At 32.8% G+C, this 23,382-nt stretch overlaps 1 non-coding gene across 1 annotated transcript; it reads left to right on the top strand.

Annotated features, from left to right (window-relative positions):
• Window positions 1–17,726: 17,726 nt before the first annotated feature.
• LOC113181735 (U6 spliceosomal RNA) lies at window positions 17,727–17,830 on the top strand. The gene has a single exon (XR_003300621.2). It is a non-coding gene; the product is annotated as a U6 spliceosomal RNA (small nuclear RNA).
• Window positions 17,831–23,382: the final 5,552 nt, after the last annotated feature.

The raw sequence follows: 23,382 nt of genomic DNA, 5'->3' as shown, positions 1-23,382 counted from the left end.
ACAGTAACTTTCCTGTTGTCAAGTTATTATAAAACTGAGCATATTTTTTTTTATTTTGAACTGAAAAGCAAAACTGTGTTGATAATAATTATCCACATTACAAAATATGTTTTGGATAATCTTGGAATGTAATGAATATTAGGAAATGTGGGAAAGGATAATAGTTCATAATTTCAATTTCATGATTTCACATGTATAGAAATAAAATCAACTATTTCTTTTTCTTCTCTTTTCATGCCTTCAGCTAAATTTTCTCTTTGACATAAATAATCTATGATCAAATTCCAGTGGAGACTGTTGCAATCTCTTTGCTTACAACACACTCGAATACAGAGCGTGGGTATTGAGTGTTTTAAAACCTAGAGCTATTTATCTTAATACTAGTTTAGCTGCTTTATATAATGACAGTTTTCTAAAGTTTCTTTCGGGAATTTTTTTCTACTTAAGGAAAATATTATAAACCACTGTTTCAGGCAAAACCAAACTACTGAATGAGCCTTTTATAACTCAGGAGAGATAACTGAACTTGCATTATAAAATGTAATTTTGATGGTTGGGTGTGGATATATCAGATGAATTGGACATCATTTTAGAAGTTTTAACAGTAATCTGTGGAAAGATAGTAAGATTTTGAATTAGGGCAAAAAGTCAAGGGTTAAAAAAGAATATGTAGTCATGAAAATTTTGAAATTTCAATATTTAAAAGAGACAAGAGTCAATACGCTCCCCTGTCTCCTTTAAGGCCTGAAAGTCTTGTTCGCCAGCTAACTGGTAAGTAAGTATTGTTTGTGGACACCAGTTAATTGGATATCTCTCTCTTCCTGTTATCTTCCTAAAGTTGGGTGAAAAGAACTGTCTGAGCACTATAAATCTCCATCATTGTGTGTGTGTATGTGTGTGTGTGTGTGTGTGTGTGTGTGTGAGTGAGAGAGAGAGAGAGAGAGAGAGAGAGAGAGAGAGAGAGAGAGAGGTGCAGGATGCTTAGCTCCAAGTAGGCAGTTTATGAGTTGTGATGAATTATAGTTTTAATTTTTTTTCTATAAATGAGTATAGAGACTGTGCAACAGGTTCCTATTTACAAAGAAAACAGGAGGTAAATAACTAAACAGGTAAATAGATGTATATATAAACATACAATAATAATGAGAAATTTGAAATTGAGTTGAAATGTTACAACTACATCGAAGAAATGTATTTGAACCACTTTTCCTGAGATGATTTGTAACTGATATTTCACAAGTCATTAAATTTGAGAGGTGAGTAATTGGGAATATGTGGGAAATTTTAAGTTTTTATATCCACAGTTGCATTAGTGTATACTGTGACATTAATTCTTATTTTATTTGGCAAACATCGAATAAAGACTTTTATCTCAGTACATTTTAAAAAGTGTACAAAAGAAATGCAGGGTAGAAGAGGCAGAAGAGACTTTAAAGCTAGTCTGAAATGCACATAGGATTAGTAAAGCTTATTTTGGCCAAATGTATACAAATGTATAGTAATAACTCCATAGAGGTCATGGTAAAATTCAAGACTCAATTTCTTACTCTTTCTCCAATATGATATGTTGTCTGTGTTAACAATTATTGTGTTAAGATTCAATATTAATAGCTTTGAGTGTTTTACCTGAATTCTATTAAGAATATAATGTTAAAAACAAAGACTATTCATAATCTTGTGGTGAAACCATGCATGTCCATTAGTATTTGTAATGACCTCACTAATGGTTGAATTAATTGAAAATATTTGCTTTGGATATTGAGGTGATTTTCAAATATTTGCAAATATACATTTTTTTCTTACTGTTCTTACTGGGAGATTGTTATCATTTATTTTTTGATGCCATCATAATAATCGTTCCAATCCAAAATACATAAAAGTATTACTTCAACCCATTATGTATAGGAAAACAATATCATACAATTTGTTAAAATAATGTAAAATAAGCAGTTTGAGAATAGTATTTAAATATTATGGCATAGACTATGTGGTACAGTTTTAAAGTTTACTCTCTCCATTTCTGATTCTGTCCTGGATGGATAAAATTCTTAGCTTCCTGACTATAAGGTAAGTAAATGATGGCTGCAGGAAAGTTCTATTGTTGAAGAATTTCCAGAATCTTTATCATCATCATATTCTTCCTTGCCATCATCATCATAGTGTCTACTCATCAATTATCTCTTAGATCAATTTTATACCTATGATTTAAATTCTACTATACCACTTAATATTAGCATCATCCTGAGAAATTACAGTCAGGACTTCAATTATAAAATGGGAATAACCATAGTATTTATTTCAGACTGACCTCAGAGTAAACTGTTTGTACTATTTTTTTAAACATTTTCCATGTTTTGCAGGATCTATTTGGTTTACAATGTGTCTGCTCCTCCTTTCTTCAAAAAATTTAAGTTACTGATTCTCTGTGCTACCTTCCTTTCTGCTTAGAACAGTGCCTTTAATATTTACCTTATCCTCTCCTTTTTTTTACATATTTATTGCAGGTCTTATCACTAAGCTTATGTTGGTCTATTGTGTAGGTATGGAGTACACTCAATAAGAGATTTTGAAGTATGTATTATTTGATGGATCAGTAATGATCTGGCACAAACAGCAGATTGTCATATTCCACATAAACCACCATTTGAAGATGATGATGATGATGATGATGATGATGAGAGAGAGAGAGATTGATTTTCTTTGTTTCTCTCTATGAACTCCTTGGTCATTTAGATCTGCTTGGATTTCATTGGAAATCTTAGCATTAGAAATTGATGCCTTTCTTAAAATTCAGGAAATTTTAAGGCTTTATCATTTAAATGTTTTTTCTGTTATATTCTTTTTCTTCTTTCCTTTGGATATTTTAATTACATTTATTTGATCTAGTGATATTATTTCACAGGTCTCTGAGACTCTGTTCATTGTTTCTTTAGACCTTTCTGTCTTTGTGTTCCTCAGATTTACTAATTACTGGCAGTTTATCTTTAAACGTATGGATTCTTTCAACTGTGTTCTATCTTATTTTTACCAATGCTTCTTTTTAGTTGTTACATCTTTCAGTTCTAGATTTCCTCTTGGCTTTCTTTAGAGTTTCCATTTCTATGATGAAATTCCAGATACACTCACTCTTTTTTAAAAAGTGATATATGTATTTATTAATTTTTAAAAAGAATTTAAAAATATTTTTTAAATTCTAATTTGTTATATATGACAGCAGAATGCATTACAATTCTTATTATACATATAGAGCACAATTTTTTATATCTCTGGTTGTACACAAAGTGTATTCACACCATTCGTGTCTTCATACATGTACTTAGGGTAATGATGTCCAATTCATTCCACAATCTTTTTACCCCTGTGCCTCCTCCCTTCCCCTTCCACCCCTTTGCCCTATCTAGAGTTATCAATTCATCTACTGAAGGGCATCTAGGTTGGTTCCACAGTTTAGCTATTGTGAATTGTGCTGCTATAAACATAGATGTGGCTGTGTCCCTGTAGTGTGCTGTTTTTAAGTCCTTTGGGTATAGTTGGGTCAAATGGTGGTTCCATTTCAAGTTTTCCAAGGAATTTCCATACTGCTTTCCATGTTGGCTGTACCAATTTGCAGTCCCAACCAGCAATGTATGAGTGTACCTTTTCCCCACATCCTTGCCAATTTTTACTGTTATTTGTTTTCTTAATAGCTGCCATTCTAACTGGAGTGAGATGAAACCTTAGAGCATTTCTCTAATTGCTAAAGATGATGAACATTTTTTCATATATTTGTTGATTGATTGTATATCATCTTCTGAGAAGTGTCTGTTTAGGTCCTTGGCCCATTTATTGATGGGTTATTTGATTTTTGGTATTTAGCTTTTTGAATTCTATATATAACCTAGATATTAGTGCTCTATCTGATGTGTGAGGGGTAAAAAATTTGCTCCCAGGATGTAGGATTTTTATTCACCTCACTGACTGTTTGTTTTGCTGAGAAGAAACTTTTAGTTTGAATTTATCCCATTTATTGATTCTTGATTCATTCTTAAATAATGATACTCTCTCAGTTCATTCATATTGCATGTTAATATACCTTAGATTGTATAATTTTTAACAATAGAGATTTATGTCTCACAGTTCTGGAGGCTGAGGAATAAAGAATCAAGGTGCCAACAAGTTCAGTGTCTGATTCTGTACTTCATAACTGACACCTTGTCCCTGCATCTTCATGTGGTAGACATGGCTAATAAGTTCACTTATTCCTCTTTATAAGGGCATTAATCCCATTTATGAGGAATCTTTCCTCATGACCTAATACTTATTAGTCCAGTAAAATACTATTTTAGATTAAAGTCAGAATTTGAAAAATTATTGTGTTTTCATTTACTTGCATATCTATTTAAAGGTTAGTTTCAGGGGCTGGGGTTGTGGCTCAGTAGTAAAATGCTTGCCTGGCATGTGTGAAACTTTGGGTTTAATCTTCAGCACCAAATATAAATAAATAAATTACATTAAAAGATCCATTGACAACTAAAAAAATATTTTTTTAAAAAAAGTCAGTTGTTCTCCATAGATATATCTTCAGATTTCACCATCTCTCTTCTTTGTTTTAGGATGTTTTCCTTTTGATGGTCATATCTCAGGATATTTTGCTTGTGTGATGAAAAAATCCAAGTAGTACCATCCAATCAATTTTGTACACATTTCAATTTTATAATTATATAGATGAGATGTTTAGCCTACTGTAATATTGGTTGGAATCAACCAGATATTATAATCGTAAGATCAATGTTATCATTTTCATGTGAGGTGCCTCCAAAAGCTTACCTGTGAGACACTGTGAGAGGGATGTGAGGGGAAATGATTGGGTTGTGAGAACGTTAACCCAATCAGTGAATTAATACCCTGATGGAAGGTGTGGCTGGAGAAGGTGGGACATTGTGGGTGTGCCTTTGGGTATATATTTGTATTTGGCAAGTGGAGAGCTCTCTCTCTCTCTCTCTCTTTGTCTCTCTCTCTGCTTTCTGATAATCATGTGAGTTTCTTCCCTTCTCCATACTCTTCCACCCTGATGTTCAGCCCCACCTAGGGTCCCAAGGAATAAAGCCAGCCTCTTGAGGACTGAGACCTCTGAAACTGTGAGCCCCCAAATAAACTTCTCCTCCTCTACAATTGTTCTGGTCATTTTTTTTTAGTCACCACAGCAAAAAAAGCTGACTAAACAAACAACGAATAAATGCAGACCCACTTTGTCAATTGCTGCTAGAAATGTCCTGTTTTTTAGATCTAAATATATTTAAACCTAAATCATCAGCTCCATCAGGACCAATCAGTACCCTAAAATGTTCATTTTGTAAAAGTTTTTAAGATTGTAGATACACAAACATTTCCCATATTTTCTTTAATGTGTGAGTCTCATATATGTATCTTTGCATTATATTTGAGACAACTGGAGACTGCTACTGACAAGGTATTAATAGATGACTGATAGATACTATATTTTCAATGATATTCATGTATATATGTGTATATGTGTGTATATATATTTAATATACATGTATATATTTATATTTTATATATTCCTCATTATATATAATATATATAATTATTCCTCATTATACATATGCATGTATATATAAAATGAGGAATCCATTTGCTTCCTAATTAGTAGTAATTCCTCATTTTAACTTCTTATTTATGAGTAATTCTTTGACTGTGATTACCTCTCTTTCTTTTTCTTTTTCTTTTTATACAAGAGTCTTTCTTGAAATTTCAAACTATATTCTGCATTTTTGAGATGTACTGGTATGTACTAGTCTCCATAATCTTAAGATAAACTAATAAATGAAATATATAGATATAAAGGAAATATCGCCATCCTATTTTTAGGTTGTGAATTGGATGCCAAGGGGTTCATCTTTGATGGAAGTTGCTGGAATTTGGTTGGAAGACCAAAGCATTATTATGAATGCTTTTGCATGGGGTAGGGGGAGCCATTAATTTTTTTCACTGTTTTGTAAGACATATGACATCTGTAAGAAAAATAGACATTTTTATCTATACTGGACAGAATTAATCAGTTGTAAAGACCATTGGTCCAGTGCTGCCATACTCTCAAAATCTCTTTTGCACAGAGAACAGGTTATTATTAATGAGGTCAGTAATGGAACTAGAAATTTCACTTTATCAGAACACACTCTTTCAGCAATATCTTGAAGAAGACAATATTGAAAAAAGAAACAGTCATGTAGAAATAACATTCTCCCAAAAGAGTGTGCAACAGTGAATTTATAACCTTAGTTTGGAGCTTTATTTTTTAAGTGAGAAAAAAGAAAGAGCAAAAGATACTTGTCAAAAATGATGAATCCAAGATCTTGAAAATAAAGTGGAAGACACTTGTCAACATTCAAGCCAAACTTTAGAAATCTATACACTCCTTTAGAGTATCCTGACAAAGAATCTATATATTGTTCCTGACTTCATGAGATGTGAAAATAGAGGGGTTCTTGCTTGCAGATTGCAAAAGTGATCTACATGTGACTTCATTGGGGAAAAGGGTTTTGGTGATACATTTTGAACATGTGAATTTGCAGAATCAACATCCTGATTGCTAAAAGGTGCCATGGATGGCCTCCTATTTCTCAGGTGATTGCACTCATTCTGCCTTGGTAATCCTTCCAACATTGAACTTGGAGATCCAGCTTCTAAATGCAAAGTTCAGTGAGGTCATGTCATTCACCACAGAAAAACTATCCAGGACCTTTGTGTATTCTAGGTACTGTAGATTAAGACAATTTATATTCTGAGCACAAGTCTAGAATTTATTTCCTCTTGATTGCATTTATATAGTGACAACTATAGCTATAGTCAAATATCTAAAATCTCAGAACTTTAGTCTCTATATTTCCCATCAGAACTCATGATCTACAGTCCTTTTGGGGGTTGACATTTTTGCTTTTGTTGGCCTAATACTCAGTCCCTCAGTGGGACACACCCTTCATTCCCATTCAGTCTATATAGTTGTTCTGTTATCCCACAAATGTGTTCATAGAATAAGGCATGTGACCAAGGCTGGTCTAATCAGAAGCTGGGAGGGGGAAATTCCTTGCATTTTGAATCACTACAATAGACATACTTGAATCTGAGGTCCCAGGGTCCATATTTCTAACCACATTTTAGAAACCATATTTAATAGGTGTTTAAAAAAGCAGAAATAAATATCAGATAACAATGTCTGAATTCCAGTCCTAATCTCTCCAGTGATTCAAGTCACAAAAATCCTATAATTATTTCTTGAATTTTTCAAATGACTTCAATGAATTTCTAATGAATTTTCTTGTTTGTTTAATTGTACAGTATAATTTCATATGAAACTTAATATTCTAATAGATTCCCACTTTCCTGTACTGATTCTTTCTCTGGTACATTCTTTGTCCAGACTTCTGAAATTGCATTTTGGAGATATTCACTAAGTTTCCTACTTCACCTTTGTTAGAAAAACAGTGATAGCAAATTACTCTTCTGATATCATGATAACTTGCATTCTTCCTACTTTTATCCACTTTTTATGTCACTGTTCACTCTGAAGTCATTTCCAGAAGACTCCTGAATAACTGCATCTCTTCCTTTTAGCATTATGCTGCAGTTTATTTTCTCCATAAACACTGAAATTACAATGCAGATATAATCATGCATTTCCTCTTATCACGAATGCATAATAAACCCATATTTGTAAGTTAACAATTTTATATGTCACACTGAATGGCCCATAGCTTCCTCTAATAAAAACTACTTCCAAATTCATTGATTTTCCCATATATGCTTTACTTTTCTGATTTTGGTTAATTAGAAATTCTAATCACCAAATATCCCATTCCATAAGCTTTATCTATCATTAGACTCTTTTCTTTCACTTTTTCTGACAATGACTACAACCAGATAAAGCCTCTGGAAGCCCCCTCCCCCCGGACCACTTTAGTAAATCCTGTGTCAAGACTACATGGACAATTGCAAAGGTCTCTTCACTGGTCACTCTCTCACCAATTTCTTAATATTCAGGTCCTGATAATTGGCTTGTATAATATGATAATATGACTCCATGATTTCCCTACTATTAATCTTCAATGGTTTTCCTGAGCTTACAAACTAAAACCCAAAACTTTCAGCATGGATCTTTATTATCTGATGCCACATGGGAGTCTAACGTAAACTTCTGATGTTTTCTCTTTCTTACTTTATAATCCAAGCATATCTATTTATTTATTTTCCTACATATACTGTATAATGTTGCAACTACAAGTTTTTACCTATATTATCTTTACCTAGAATATTTGCTGATTTTGTCTCTATATTCTGGCATAGGCCTTCAGTTCCACTTCTTTTGTAAAAACTTCCTGAAGTCCAATACATGTTTCAGAGCTCCCTCATCTGAGTTCCTACAATTGTGTCCTTATAACCACTATAGACACTACCCACTTTATTTATCTGTATTTATCTTAATTTCACAGGAGCAATATATAATTTTGGAAGCAGGAATCTGTTTTTTGTTAACATATGCCCAATTCTCACTCTATGTGAATGCAAACTAAATCATTAGTAACTGTTTATGTAATGAAATACTTAATGTATAACTATAAGCTTTTAGTTTTATGGGAAAAATGATCTCTCTTTACTTACAGGTCAACGCTGCTCATTGAACATAAATAAAAGAGTGGACATGAGGAAGAAATTCCTTTGAGCTTTCAGATATAAGTATTATATTCAATTGAAGTATCTCCTTTGTATCATCTCTTTTGGAGCTATCAGAAAGGAGTGAAAGAATAAACAGGACTGTCAAGTTAGAAAGAGGAAGTATATTTTTCTAAGGGCTGTTCATAGACCACTAATAATCAAACTTACACCTGCTCTTCCTGTGAACTTATATATCAACTACATATTAAAGGATTTTACATACGTTTTCAATAACTCATGTAATAAACCTGAGAAACAAATTTTGTGATTTCAGTCTTTACCCATATAGTATCTAAGCCTCACAGCACTTAGGTAGCCTCATGGTTACACATTAAATGGTAGCAAGGCACAGACACATTATCTCAATTCAAAATCCAAGGCTTTTCTTTATTTGTTTACTACAAGATTTCAGCAATTAATCTATATTGCATTTGGTAAGAAATCTAGGGAAAATGATATTACAAATTTGGTAGTAGAAGTTGGTAGGGAAAATCAAAGTAAAATATTAACAAGATATCCTTCGAATTGCTAATATAGACCACCACAATGACAAATATTTGAGTTAGTATGTATTAAAAATATCAACAAGACAGTGGATACTTTTAATAAAATTGTTCTTTCAAGGGGCTCGAGTTGTGGCTCAGTGGTAGAGCATTTGCTTAGCATATGTGAGGCACTGAGTTTGATTCTCAGACCCACATATAAATAAATGAATAAAATAAAGGTCCATAAATATCTAAAAAATATTTTTAAAAGATTGTTCTTTCAGGAACCTCAGGTATAATTTTCTTACCTGATTTTCCTTTATCTTCTGTGTAATCTGTTCACAGCTTCTCTCTTCATTCACATATCTCCAAGCCCTTATTAAAAAGCCTTTGGATTCAAAATACTCTTTTTAAATTGCTTGTTATGAAACAATTTAAAATCATTTCTTGTCATCAAAACGGACAATACAATCTCCCTATCTTTGACAGAATGACTTTATATGTACAAACTTCTCTCCAAGAATATAATCAAGGAGAAGAATCATTTTGAAAATGCCACAGACTGTATTCATCAAAGCATAGGCCAAAGATATTTTTAGTTGATTTTAGAACCACTGGATTTAATGGCAGTTTCATTAAAGTGGAATATTTGAAAGCTGGAAGAAGATGTTATCAACCATGCAAGCATACGGCACAGCTGAAAAGTGCATTAGACTTTCGTAGAAGAAAATTCTAACTAGTTATGTAGCATGAGAAAATTATTCAGGATCTTTGAACCTCAATTTCTTCTACAGTAATGTGAAGAGATTGCATCTGATAATCCACTCCTTTGTTTTTGTTTCCTTCTACCTATTTTTCTCTTATTTATGAAAAAGTCTAGAGAAGTATATGTACCTACAGTCAGGCCTATTTAAGTCATAGAATTAGACATGTATATCTTCAGGATGCAAAATCCTCTTATTATAATTATTTCTTTTCTACTTCCAAAATAAACATTTAGTCTTCTTATTTTTGTGTAATTTTCAAAACCTCCAAACTAAGATATGCTTACTTTTATCACTTCCATTAAATGTAATTTCTTCTGCTGCATTATGATATTTAAATAATAGTAACATTAGTTTTGAGCACTTAGTCAACACAATGCATTACTATTTGATTTGCATAGTTTTGCTAAATTATTTATGAAATTATCCATAGAAATCATCAAATACCTCTAATGTGTCAGACAGGGTATCTGCCATGACACCCATTTGATACATGACAGAATGGGAAACTTGCCAAAGTTTCAGTTATTCAAAATGAATTTATTCCTAGAGATACTACAAGATTTCAGCAATTAATCTATATTGCATTTGGTATAGGGCTGATAGTCATCAATGCTGTATTGTTCATTAACATTGGTTAAGAGGGTAGATATCACCTTAAGTGCGCATGACAAACACAAACACAAGGAAACTTTTTGAGATGATGGGAATGATGATAATTTCATGAAGACATTCAGATTTACAAATCAAATTGTATATATTGAATATTTTCAGTTTTTGTATAACAAATGCAAGTCAATAAAGATGTTTAACAAATAGACAAATTCAAGCAAAGGGGGAAAAGAAAAGATGAAGACTTTATTGTAGAGATATGGAGTGCTTCCTTTCCCTCACAACCTGCCACCATGTCAGTACAGTGATGAAGTACATCTGAAATAACTGTGAGACTCAGACCCCGTCAAGAAGGATTTTGTGTTTTTGTTTTGTTTTGTTTTTTGGAAAAATAGAAAGACAATCGAATCTAATAAGAATTTCTTCATCCAACAATGGCATGACTACACATTCTTTTTAAACTCACATAGAATATTCAACAAGATAGAGTACATGCTGGGCTACAAAATACAGTTTAATAAATTAAAAAGACACAGATTCTATAAATATGTTATCTCTCATGGATTCTATTTTGTATCTCAAAAACCATAAATTGACACTCTAACTCCCAATGTGACAGGTTTTGGAAATAAGGCCTTGGGAAGTAATTAAGTTTAGATGAATTTATAAGTTTGAAGCCTTCATGATGGAATTAGTGTCCATATAAGAAATGACACCAAAGAAATTGTATGCGCCCCCTCTCTTTCCTCACCACATGAAAAGATAAAATTCTATCTGCAATCTAGGAAGAGAGCCCTCAGTAGAACCTGGTACATTAGAATACTGTTCTTAGACTTCCAGCCTCTAGAAGTGTAAAAATAAATTTCTTGTTTTTAAGACACTCAGTCTGTAATATTTTGTCATGGTAGCTTGAGTTGATTAATATATTCTCAGCCCATAAAGTAATTATACTGGATATCAATAAAATAAATTTACATTGAATATACCCAAGTATTTGGAGTTGTTTTAAAGCAATATATATCTAAGTAAGACATAGATTAAAGAACAAGTCTTGAGAAAAATTTCATGATATTTAATAAAATTTCTTGATCAAAACAACTTAAAAAACCTACAAGAACACCATTGTTAATGGTAAAAAAATTAAATGAATTTTCTTTCATTGTTGATGGTAAAGCAAAAGGGTACCATTACTTTGGGAGATTTTTGATGGTTTATAAAACTAAACATATTCTTATCATATAATCCAGCAATTACATTCATTAGTATCTGCCCAAAGGAGTTGAAAATTTATGTTAATACAAAAACTTGCACACAAATTTTGCTGTAGCTTTATTCATAATTGCTAAAATTTGGAAGTAACTAAGATGTTTAATCAGGTAAATGAATAAACTATGATACATATAGTCAATAGAATATTATTCAATACTAAAAATAGAAAGCACCAAGTCTTGAAAAGACAAGATGGAATTTTAAATGCATATCAGGAAGTAAAATAATTCACTATGAAAAGGCTGAAGATTGTATGAGTGCAACTACAGAAATGGCAAAAGATTAAGTGGTTTCCAGGGCTTGAAGTTTGAGGGAGAAGGATGAATAATCAGAGCATTTTTAAGGCAGGGAAAATACTGGATATGATACAGTAATGATGGATGTGTCATTATACATTTGTTCAAATCCATACAATGTACCATCCAAGACTGAATCCTGCCTGTGGACATCAGGTGAATATGATGTGTCAGTGTAGTTTAATCAGATATAGCAAATGTGCCACTTCAATGTGAGATACTACACATATGTGGGTTAAAGGTGTGTGACAAATATCTACCTTCCTAAAACTGCTTTAAAAATGAAGTACTGAATATTTTTAAATTTAAAATTACATGATAATTGTGAGATATTATAGAAAAGTAGTGTTTAGAATAAAGCCTACAGTCTTGAATACATATATTGGGAAAATGTCAATTAAATAATAAAATGTCCCACTTTAGAAGCTAGTGAGAACAATTTAAACCTAAACAAAGCAGAAAAAAAATTGGGAATAATAAAAATTAGAACATAAATCAGTGACTCTAAAAACAGAAAAACAGAGAAAATCAACAAAATCAAAAGCTGGTTTTTAAAAGATTAAATAAAATTGATAAATCCTATATAAGATAAACAGGAAAAAGGAGTGGAGACACAAATAACCAGCATGAGAAATGAAAGAGGAGTTACCACTTCAGAACCCATGGGCACTGAGAGGATAAAATTAACATCATAAACAAATTCTGTAACTTAGACAACAATTCCTTGGAAAACATGAACTACCAAATCTCACATGGGAAAAACATTGCTAAGCTGAGTAGTCTTGTTCTACTACAGGAACTGAATTAATACTTCGTGATCTCCCCCAGACAAAGCACCTTTGTCTGAAGGGTTCACTGGTAAATTCTACAAAATGTCTAAGCACAAAATGATGCCGATGCTCTACAACCTCTTCTAGGAGATATAGTCAGGAGGAGCATTTCTTAACTGAATCAATGAGGTCTGTAATGCCAATACCAAACCAGATGTAAATGTTACAAGAAAGAGAATGGCAGATCAGCATCTCTCAAAAATACAACAGAAAACTCTCCAGTAAAACATTAGAAAAGTGAATCCAGCAATGTATACAAAGAGTTCTACATCACCAGGAGTGGGATCAATTCAACATTTGAAAATCAATTCATATATTCCACTGCATCAACACCCTAAAGGAATTCCATCAAGGGATCACATCAAACGTTGATTAAAAACAAAACAAAACAAAAAAAAAAACACATCTTTAAATATAATATCCAGTTGTGATAAAAATTCTCAGTAAATTAAGAAAAGAAGAGAACTTTCTTTACTTGATCAAAACAACTAAAACAACCTACAAGAACATCATTCTTAATTGTAAAAAGTATTCAATGTTTCCCCCGCAGATCAGAAAAAAGGCAGAGATGTTCCCTTTTACTATTCATATCATGCCAGAAGCCCTAGGTTTATGGTTTAAAATATTTATTTCTTTTTAGTTATTGGCGGACACAACATCTTTGTTTGTACGTGGTTCTGAGGATTGAACCTGGGCCGCACGCATGTCAGTCGAGCGCACTACCCCTTGAGCCACATCCCCAGCCCCGGTTTATGATTTAAATGTGAGATGTCCCTCTCTCTTTGCCAAAGTTCACACAGCTTTGCAGGGCTTGAAACAGTCTTTTCAGATTCCAGTAATCTTGGACAGCAATGGCCAAAATAAGAATAATAACAAATGCTTAAAGGCCAGCTTCCAAATGTACTCTGAACAGGGAAAGCCTTAATTCAATCACGTGTCTGTGGAGCTATGTGTCTATGGAGCAGTGATGGTGAACTTGAGGACTAGTGAACTCTGACTTAGAAATCAAAGCATAGCTCAGATCTCTTTGGGTGAAAGAAAGCTAAAGACATCTGCCATCTTCCACTTGTCACACTCCAGATGATTCTGCATGGATGATGTTTGAGCCTTTTCCATCTAGTTTCTAGGAGAACCATCTTTAGTGCTCTTTTCTATGACTGTTTGACATATTTCCTGGCTTGCTCCCTCTGTAGAAAACATACCTTGAGTCTTTTGCTTATTTTTGTTCTGTAAACTTTCTAGGTTCATGTTGCTGACAATCCACATGGCCACTTCTGACATTCAGAGGCTCATTTGTTTCATGCTTAATGCCTTTGGAATTCAAAATGAGACTCAAGGCCATCACCAGATGTTGCAACAGACCCTCACTGGACACTGTTCACATCCTCAGGCTCCTCCTGGGTGTCCAACTAAACCTTGGGATTAGGATGGTGCTTTCATGATTCCAGAAACAATAGACATATTTACTGAAGAAAAAAATAACAACCAATACAATGACAAGAAGGATGAGGAAGAAGGGGGTGGGGGAGAAAAAGAAGGAGGATGAGTAGAAGGAATGCAAATATTGGTGGCAGAACTGATTCATCATTGTTATGTGTTTCAGACTAGGGACTACTTTTTTTCAAGAGTCTACAATATTTTAAAAAACATTTCACTTTCTAGTCTTCCTTTTCTAGTCTAAGGACGCTCTCTCCAAAGTGACTAGGGGACTTCTGGTCACTGAAAGCACTGTTTTTGTTGTTGCTATTATTTGTTTGCTTTTTTTTAGGTTTACATCTTTGTCTCTCAGCACCTACTGGCTCTGATAGCATTTGCAGGAATTATCATGAGCTTTGGAAAAAAATATCCACAATCGGTGCTTATAAGTTACTCACAAGTTGTGAATCCTTGGTCATGTTACTGAAAATGTCTGAGACTTACTATCTAAACAAACAAAAAGGGAGTATTAATAAATGTTTTGTACCATCGCAGTAAGAATAAAACATATGTTAGAATCATTTCCTAGGAAAGGGATGTGCAGGGTAGCCACATTCTCAAATCATATTTTATTTTTATTTAAATATTGATTATACTCTTGTAGGCATTATAGTGATTATAAAAGCAACAAGAAAGGGAAATTTTTCTTTCTTAATGATCTTATATTCTGGATTCATACATTAAGGATAGCTTATCAAAAAATATTTAATATATTCTCAACATCTATGAAACACATAACGAATAGTAATTAATGTTTTGTCCTTTGGGGAAGTTAAATTTTTATTTCACCATAGGGGAATTTTTGGCACTAAAACTATATCCAGCACTAGGTGAAACTTTGAAGATAAGTTCAACTCATATATATATATATATATATATATATATATATATATATATATATATATAGCCTAGCTCTTAAAAGTAGCAGTTAGTCAGCTAAATTGTGTCCACCTAAATTCTGTACCACCAAATACCTGCTACACATGGCTCAGAATATCATTGTTTTATTTGTTTCCTAGGTCAGGGACACAAGCTTCCTTCTATACTTATTCTCCTCACAGTTGTCTCTAATTCAACCCTTTGGGACTTTGGCTAAACCCTCTTAAACATGTGTTTATCCTATTGAACTTCAACTTCTACTTAGTGTCCAACTCCTGACACAACATGGTCATTAAGCACTTGGTGTCATTCAATTTTTATAGTTCAGTCCAGTATTGACCACACTGGCTGGATACACACTGAGTTTTATTGGCAACTTTAGGATGGTGACACAGACAAAGTTTGATTGCATGTTCATTGCTTTGACACTCATTCAAATCCTTTAGTACTTGTTGACTATTATAGTTCAGGTACTATCTTGGGCACTAAAGTACAAGTTTACAGACTGGAAAGCAGACAAAAAGAATAGAAGCAGAATCTATCTGACACTATAGTTCAAGTGGATTATAAAAGAGATAAGTAAAGAAAGAGTGGTACCTCACTACCTGAGAGGAGGTGGGAAAATTCACATGAGAAGAACATTACCAGATGTCCGGATGTAAAGGAGTACATGAAGCATTCTGGTGAAAGGAAAGCTTGTAAGAGGTAAATCTGGAACCACAAACAGGGATTGAATCAGAGATCTTGATGTGGAAAACAATGAGTTGTTTTTCGCATTAAAATTAATATTTCCTACGAATTAAGCTTAAAAGTCATGTAAAACTTTGTAAAGATGGATGTAGCTTTATCTTAATTTAAGAATTATTATTACAACTTGGACTTTGGAAAATGGGCATTGCTAAAATACATAAATATTGACTGACTACAACTTTCCCATCATCTACAAAGTACTTTCCTTTCTCTGAAGAAAGGACAAAATGAATGTGCATGCACCCATCTTATGTAGGGCATATATTCCCTGCCTGGTCCTAAAAGCCCCTCAAAAAGATACTCAGTAAACATAAGTATTCTGAATGTCCCTTGAATATCACTTTTGACTCTGTATTTACAACTTTCATCCATGTATTACTGACTCTCAAAACTAGTGCTGTGGCTGATTACTATTTCTGTCTTCCTGTTAGAGGTGCCAGGTTCCATATAGTTCTCAGGATCCACGTGAGTGGAACTTAAGGGGGTTTCTTCTAGAAATTTAAGAATTGGATACTGGATAGTTTAAGAACCCTTCTAATTTCATGTAATTAGGTCCTAAATAAGTTAGAAAAAAAATCCTTAAAAACATTTCTTTATGATCATGAAATTATTAAAAACTCCAGGGTCCCCTCCAAAAGACCCTTAATGAAGTGAAAGCAGTGGGTGGTACAGGACAAAACAATGGCTGCCTCTTCTGAAGAGCTATGGTCAGTGGCCTGAGCTAAAATAAGTGCAGAATTCTAAAGTGCCTTGTGTAAGCAGTTAGGTTTCATCTTCAACGAATGCATTAAGTTAAAAAGCCCTAGTTGTACAGAATCTACTGGAAACCAAAATTAGTTATGTAGATCCTCTTGGGAAGAAATTCTGTATAGCTCTCAGAATCTCACGGGTTAACTCAATCAAACATAAAATAATATCATTTCTTATATTCATGAGGAAGTAAACTTCTACAAGTAGGTGTAAGTAGAAAGACAAAAATAGTTTATATCACCATTCAGATATTAAAATTATCAGACACAGAAGATAAAATAACCATGTTTAAAATGTATAAAAAAGGAAAAAATAACTTCAAATATGACTGAGAAGCCAAGGCATGTCCAAATTCAATTTATAATCACTGCAACCGCTCACTTGCATATTTCATAAGCAGCCTTGCTCCCTGGTTTTTGGCAGAAGGGTACAATCAGTGATTCACAGAAAATTTTTTTAGGATAATGAAACAATTATTTGTGATATCCTAGTGGCAAATATATAATGGTACTTATTTGCCAAAATCTACACAAATTTGAAATAAAAAAGCTGAACTTTAGTTATGTAATTTTATAAAAATTATGTAAGAGGTCCGGCAATACCTGCATATAATACAGCCTATGACATAAGTACCTATCTCTATTACAAATGTAGTTCACACTTCACAGAATAGATTGGAGAAAAAAATACTGAATTTGGGCAATGAGGGGGGGCTATAAAATGAAAGAGGAACTGCATATATCATTGCATTATATTTGTTACAATTGCTTTTGATGGGGTTATGGATTAACAATTTTAATATAACTACCATTTACACTGTAAATGAAAAATTAAACAAATGGATAAGCAGTGGTGGCATATAGGATTCTGACTTTTGAAATAGGAGGTTACAAAAAAGCAAGGGGAGTGATCACTTCAGCAGCACATATACTAAAATTGGAACTATAGAGAGATTAGCATGGCCCTTGCGCAAGGATGACACACAAATTCATGAAGCATTCCATATTCAGGAAAAACAAAACAAAACAAAACAAGGGGAAGAAGACACAGTGGACCATGTAGTAATGGGTTAGAGTTAGACAATTAGTACAAACTCAAGTTGATTTAATGTAGATACATATGGTTTAGAAATATGCACAGGTTTGTGTATATTCCCAAGGAAACATATATTTACTTTTTCTCTTCAGTCTAGTAAACAATGTCAATCAAGAAAAAAAATCAATGACAATCAATGAACATACCTAAAATTAGTTCTAATATGAGTATCCATGAAAAGAAACTGGGTTGCTTGAAGAAATAGCTGTTCTACGGCCAGGGAAGGATATTTACAAGATAAGCCTGGTGCAGTGTATAATGCATTAAATTTAGCAAAGTGTTCAAAAATAAAATTTATCAAAAAACAGTCTACAATAAAGGAGGTATAAAAATTAAAAACAAACAAACAGGAGTTAACTTTAAGAGATCTCAAAGACCAAAGATAGGAAATCTAGAGGAAAATATTACATAAAGCAGTACTGGATGATAACTCAATGTATAAAATATATAGAAAGAGTCAATTGAATTAATAAATGATTTAGTAAAGTGGGAGAGCAAAGACAAATCTGTGCAGAAAAATTTCAGGTGATTTACGTGGCTACTTCATGCTTAAAGAAGTAAAACACCTCCTAATTTCTTAATACTGGGCCAAAGGCCAACATTATACTGAATGGAGAAAACCTGGAAGCATGTCCTCTAAACTCAAGAGCAAAACAAGGATGTCCACTCTCACCCGTCCTATCCAACATAGTTCGTGAAACACATGCAAAATGATCAAGCAGAAAAAGAAAATTAAAGGGTTACAAATAGGAAAATAAGTCAAATTGTCTCTGTTTGATGATGACAGGATCCTGTATTTAGAAGATCCAAAGAATTGCACCAGAAGGCTTCTAGGGCTGATAAATAACTTTAGAAAGTAGCAGGATAGAAGATCAGTATACATAAATCAGTTGCTTTTCTATATTCCAATAGTGAATCTGCTGAAGAAGATATTAGGATAACTATCCCATTGAAAATATGTTGGGAAAAAATAAAGAAATATTTGGGAATAAATTTAACCAAGGACCTCTATATTAAACTATAGAACACTGAATAAAGAAATTGAATAAAATATATATGTATATTTTAAAGCATCAATTTAAATATAAACTTATAAATCAGCAGAAGAAAGTTCAGTAGAGGAATAGGAGTAAGGGGAGTAAGGAGGGAAAAAAGAAGTATTTTGGACTGAATGAAACAAATGATATTTCATTCATTTATGACTATATCAAAATGAACCACAATATTATGCATAGTATAATGCACTAATAAAAGCATAAAATGGACTGAACATAGAAAATTCTTAACAGATTAAAAGAAAACTAATAAGAAATTATTTTTAAACCAAAGGTTGAAAATATTCTTCAAAGAGAAAACTGAATCTCATGATTTAAAAACCTAAACACTAGAGAAACAGATCATTATCTAGTTTATACAAATTTCAGAGGGTAGAGAAAATAGAAAAGGCTCTCAATTAAATCTATGAAGCTGATACAACCTTGCTAATAACCAAAGGATGTTGGGGTAGTATGAAGGAGGAAAGTGAAGGCCAATCTGTGTCATGAATAAATTTTTAAAAGCCCTTAGCAAAATAACATCCAGCTGACCCTCCTGTGGCAACCACAGAGGGTTGAAAATAATGATGGAATCATTCCACTGACTGATTAAAAGAGAAAAAAGACTAAGATTATCTCCATAGATTCAGAGAAAAGTTTGACATCTGTAAACATTCATTCAACCTATCTTAAATAACAATAAATAGAAAGGACTTCCTTCATCTTACAGAGATTAGAATCTACAACGAAGTGGTTTCTAAGTAAGGAAGGAGTTTGTGGGCTCTTGGACTCTGCTTCTATTTGATAATATATCAGAAATTCTTGCCATTCATAGAAACACAGGGAAAAAAAAGCCAACTTAATTAAATGTTTAAAGATCATGAAACAAGAAAAAACACACCAATATTTGCAAACAATTGTCCATAATAAGAAACACTACAAAGAATCTACAAATTTTTATAATTAATACAATGTTTACCAGGGTGACTAGATATATAATCAACATAAAAAATCAGAAAGTAATTTTATAGGGCAACTAAAAATGGAAAATTGTAATTCGTACCAATACAGTTTATACAAATGTAACAAAATGTAAGACTTTCAGGAGTATGACTAACTCATCAGAGAACAATATGTTAGCACAAAGTGAAAAAGTAACTATTTTAGAACATTTATGAAGACGGAAGTAGTTTGGGAAATATACTTTTTAAAAATAAACAACTATATTAGTGTCAATCAAATCCATTGAAACACAACACACACATATATATGTAACATATATAATCTATATATTTTAAAATTGAATTTTAAATTTCTCTCTCTCTCTCTCTCTCTCTCTCTCTATATATATATATATATATATATATATAATTTTTAAGGGACTTGAGGCTTTATAATGATGTAATAGCAATGAGATGAGAAGGATCAAACCACCTGTGAAGCAATGAACAGAATGTGGTATCAAGAATTATTCTAAAACTCTAGTAACTAAAACATGTACTCAGGAATTTGGAAATAATTGGTTTGGGAATAGAAGATAGGCAAATACAACATTGACACAGGAGCTTTTATTGTTGTATGGAAACATGGTATATTTTAAAAGTCTGATTTTCTAGTCAATGGAGAAAGACAGACTATGGATTAATTATGCTCAGACACTGGAAAACTGCAACCAGATCCTTACCTCACATCATGTGTCTAGATCTTTCATGTCCTACACTCATGTGTTAGGCAACACAGCAATGTTCAGAAGTGTAATGATTAGATTATGAGAATTGTAATCTCATCAAGTGGATTAATCCATTTGTTTGATTAAGAATTTCAATGGATTACTAGGTGATAACTTCAGGCAGATGGAGCATAGTTAGGGAAAGCAGGTCACTGGGAATGTGCTCTTGAACTATATCTGTCCCTGGTACCGTCTCCACATTTCCTTGCTGACTGAATGCCCCTCCATAATGAGGTTCTGCCTCATCTCAGGTCCAGAGCATTGGAGTTGGCTAAACATTGACTAAATCTCTGAAATTGTGAGTCCCAAATATCTTTTCCTCCACTGAATTGTTCTTGTCAGGTATTTTGATTACACTAATAAAAAGTTGACTACCAAAATATGTCATATTAAATTCTAAGCAGATTGAAAGATAAACTTATGTGTGACTAGAAAAGTTAAACATTTAAAAAGTGAATACAGAAAATATCTTTATGACCTCTGGCTAGTGAGGGATATCTCATTAAAAGATTTCAAATATGCAAATCACAATGGATGTAATAGATATAAAAATTCTATGTATTAATCTGAGAAAATTTCCTCAAGGATCCTATATTCTAAGTATTATTCTATAGGCAGGGAATACATCAAAGACAAAAGCATACAGCAGGGTATAGTGGTATATTTTTGTAATCCCAGCTACTCAGGAGACAAAGGCAGGAGATTTCTAAGTTCCAAGCCAGCCAGCCAGGTCAACTTAGCAAGACCCTGTCTGAAAAGTTAAGCAAAACAAAACAAACAAAAAACAGAGCTAAGATGTAATTCAGTGTAGGATCATCCCTAGATTCAATCCCCAATACCACACACACACACACACACACACACACACACAAATAAATAATTAAATTATTAAATAAATAAATAAATAAAATTCTCACCTTTATGAGGTTTATTTTCTAGTTAGATATTTAACCTAAATTAACATAAAGAGAATATAGAGAAAAATACAACAAATATTTGTGAAAATATATCTTTAAATACTGATGTTGTGTGATACAAATTATTGAAGCACAGCAGAAAACAACTCAACATTATCTTGTAAAGTTGAAGATATGCATAGTCAACGACTTCACAATTATACTCTTCACAAAAACATTGAGGTATACACAGAAGTCATGTCCATAAATTTTAAGCATAGCAGAGTTTATAAAAGCAGAAATCTGAAACGAACACATGGGAAAATGAACAATTTGAAATTCACTTGTACAAAGTATTATGTTTAAACAAAAATGAATGAACTACAACTAAATTCATTCACAGGAGTGAATCTAGAATAGTGAATGGTTGAAATATACAGTGGCAGAAGACCGTACTTAGTAACAAAATATCCATGAAAAAATACAATAGTTTTGTGGACTTAACTTCCATTATGGGAATACAGCTTTTCATGAAGGGATGGCTCTATTTTTTGAATCTCCAGCATCCAAAATAATAGGACACAGCATATTGTTAACTGTTAATGCATTTTTTGACATATTAAAACATTTTTATTAGACTTTGTAATTTAACCCTCTGATTTATTAGGCATAAAATAAATGGATATAATAATATTTAAGGGTCATTCAATATAATTATAAATCATGGTAGAAACACATTCAGTAATCATCCCTGGCATATAATTTTCATAATTATATATTTTATTTATTTTAATTTGTTATATATGACAGCAGAATGCATTACAATTCATATTACACATGTAGAGCACAATTTTTCATATCTCTGGTTGTACAAAAAGTAGAGTCCTACAATTTGTGTCTTCATACATGTACTTAAGGTAATGATGTCCATCTCATTCCAAAGTCTTTCCTATCTCCATGACCCCTCCTTTTCCTGCCCTCCCATTTGCCCTATCTAAAGTTCATCTAATACTCCCATGCCCCCAACCCCAAACCCCAAAATTAATCAGCATCCCTAAATCAGAGAAAATATTAAGCATTTGTTTTTCTGGGATTTGCTAACTTAACATTATACTCTACAACTGCATCTATTTACCTGCAAATGTCATGATTTTATTCTCTTTTATTGCTAAGTAATATTCCATTGTGTATATATGGCACATTGTTTTATTCATGCATCTTCTGAGGGGCATCTAGGTTGATTCCACAGTTTAGTTATGGTGAATTATGCTGCTATAAATGTTGAGGTGGCTATGTCCCTGTAGTATGCTATTTTTAAGGCCATTGGGTATAGACTGAGGAGTGGGATAGATGGATCAAATGATGGTTCCATTCCCAGATTTCCAAGTAATCTCATACTGCTTTCCATATTGGCTGCACCCAATTTGCAGTTTCAGCAGCAATGTAAGAATGTGCCTTTTTCCCTACATCCTCGCCAACACTTACTGTTGTTTGTCCTCAATATAGCTGCCACTTTGATTGGAATGAGATGAAATCTAAAAAGTAGTATTGATTTGCATTTCTCTAATTGAAAGAGATGTTAAACATTTTTTCACATATTTGTTGATTGATTGTTTATCATCTTCTGGGAAGTGTCCGTTTAAGTCCTTGGCCCATTTATTGATTTGGTTATTTGATTGTTTGTTTGTTTGTTGGTGTTCAGCTTTTTGAGATTTTGTATACCCTAAGTGATTAATGCTCTATCTGCTGTGCAAGTGGTAAAAATTTGCTCCCAAGATGCAGGCTCTCTGTTCACCTCACAAATTCTT

The sequence above is a fragment of the Urocitellus parryii genome, chromosome 4, assembly GCF_045843805.1.
Source record: "Urocitellus parryii isolate mUroPar1 chromosome 4, mUroPar1.hap1, whole genome shotgun sequence".
NCBI lineage: Eukaryota > Metazoa > Chordata > Mammalia > Rodentia > Sciuridae > Urocitellus > Urocitellus parryii.
Note: the sequence above shows the minus strand (reverse complement) of the source record. Positions and strands in the feature narration are given on the sequence as shown.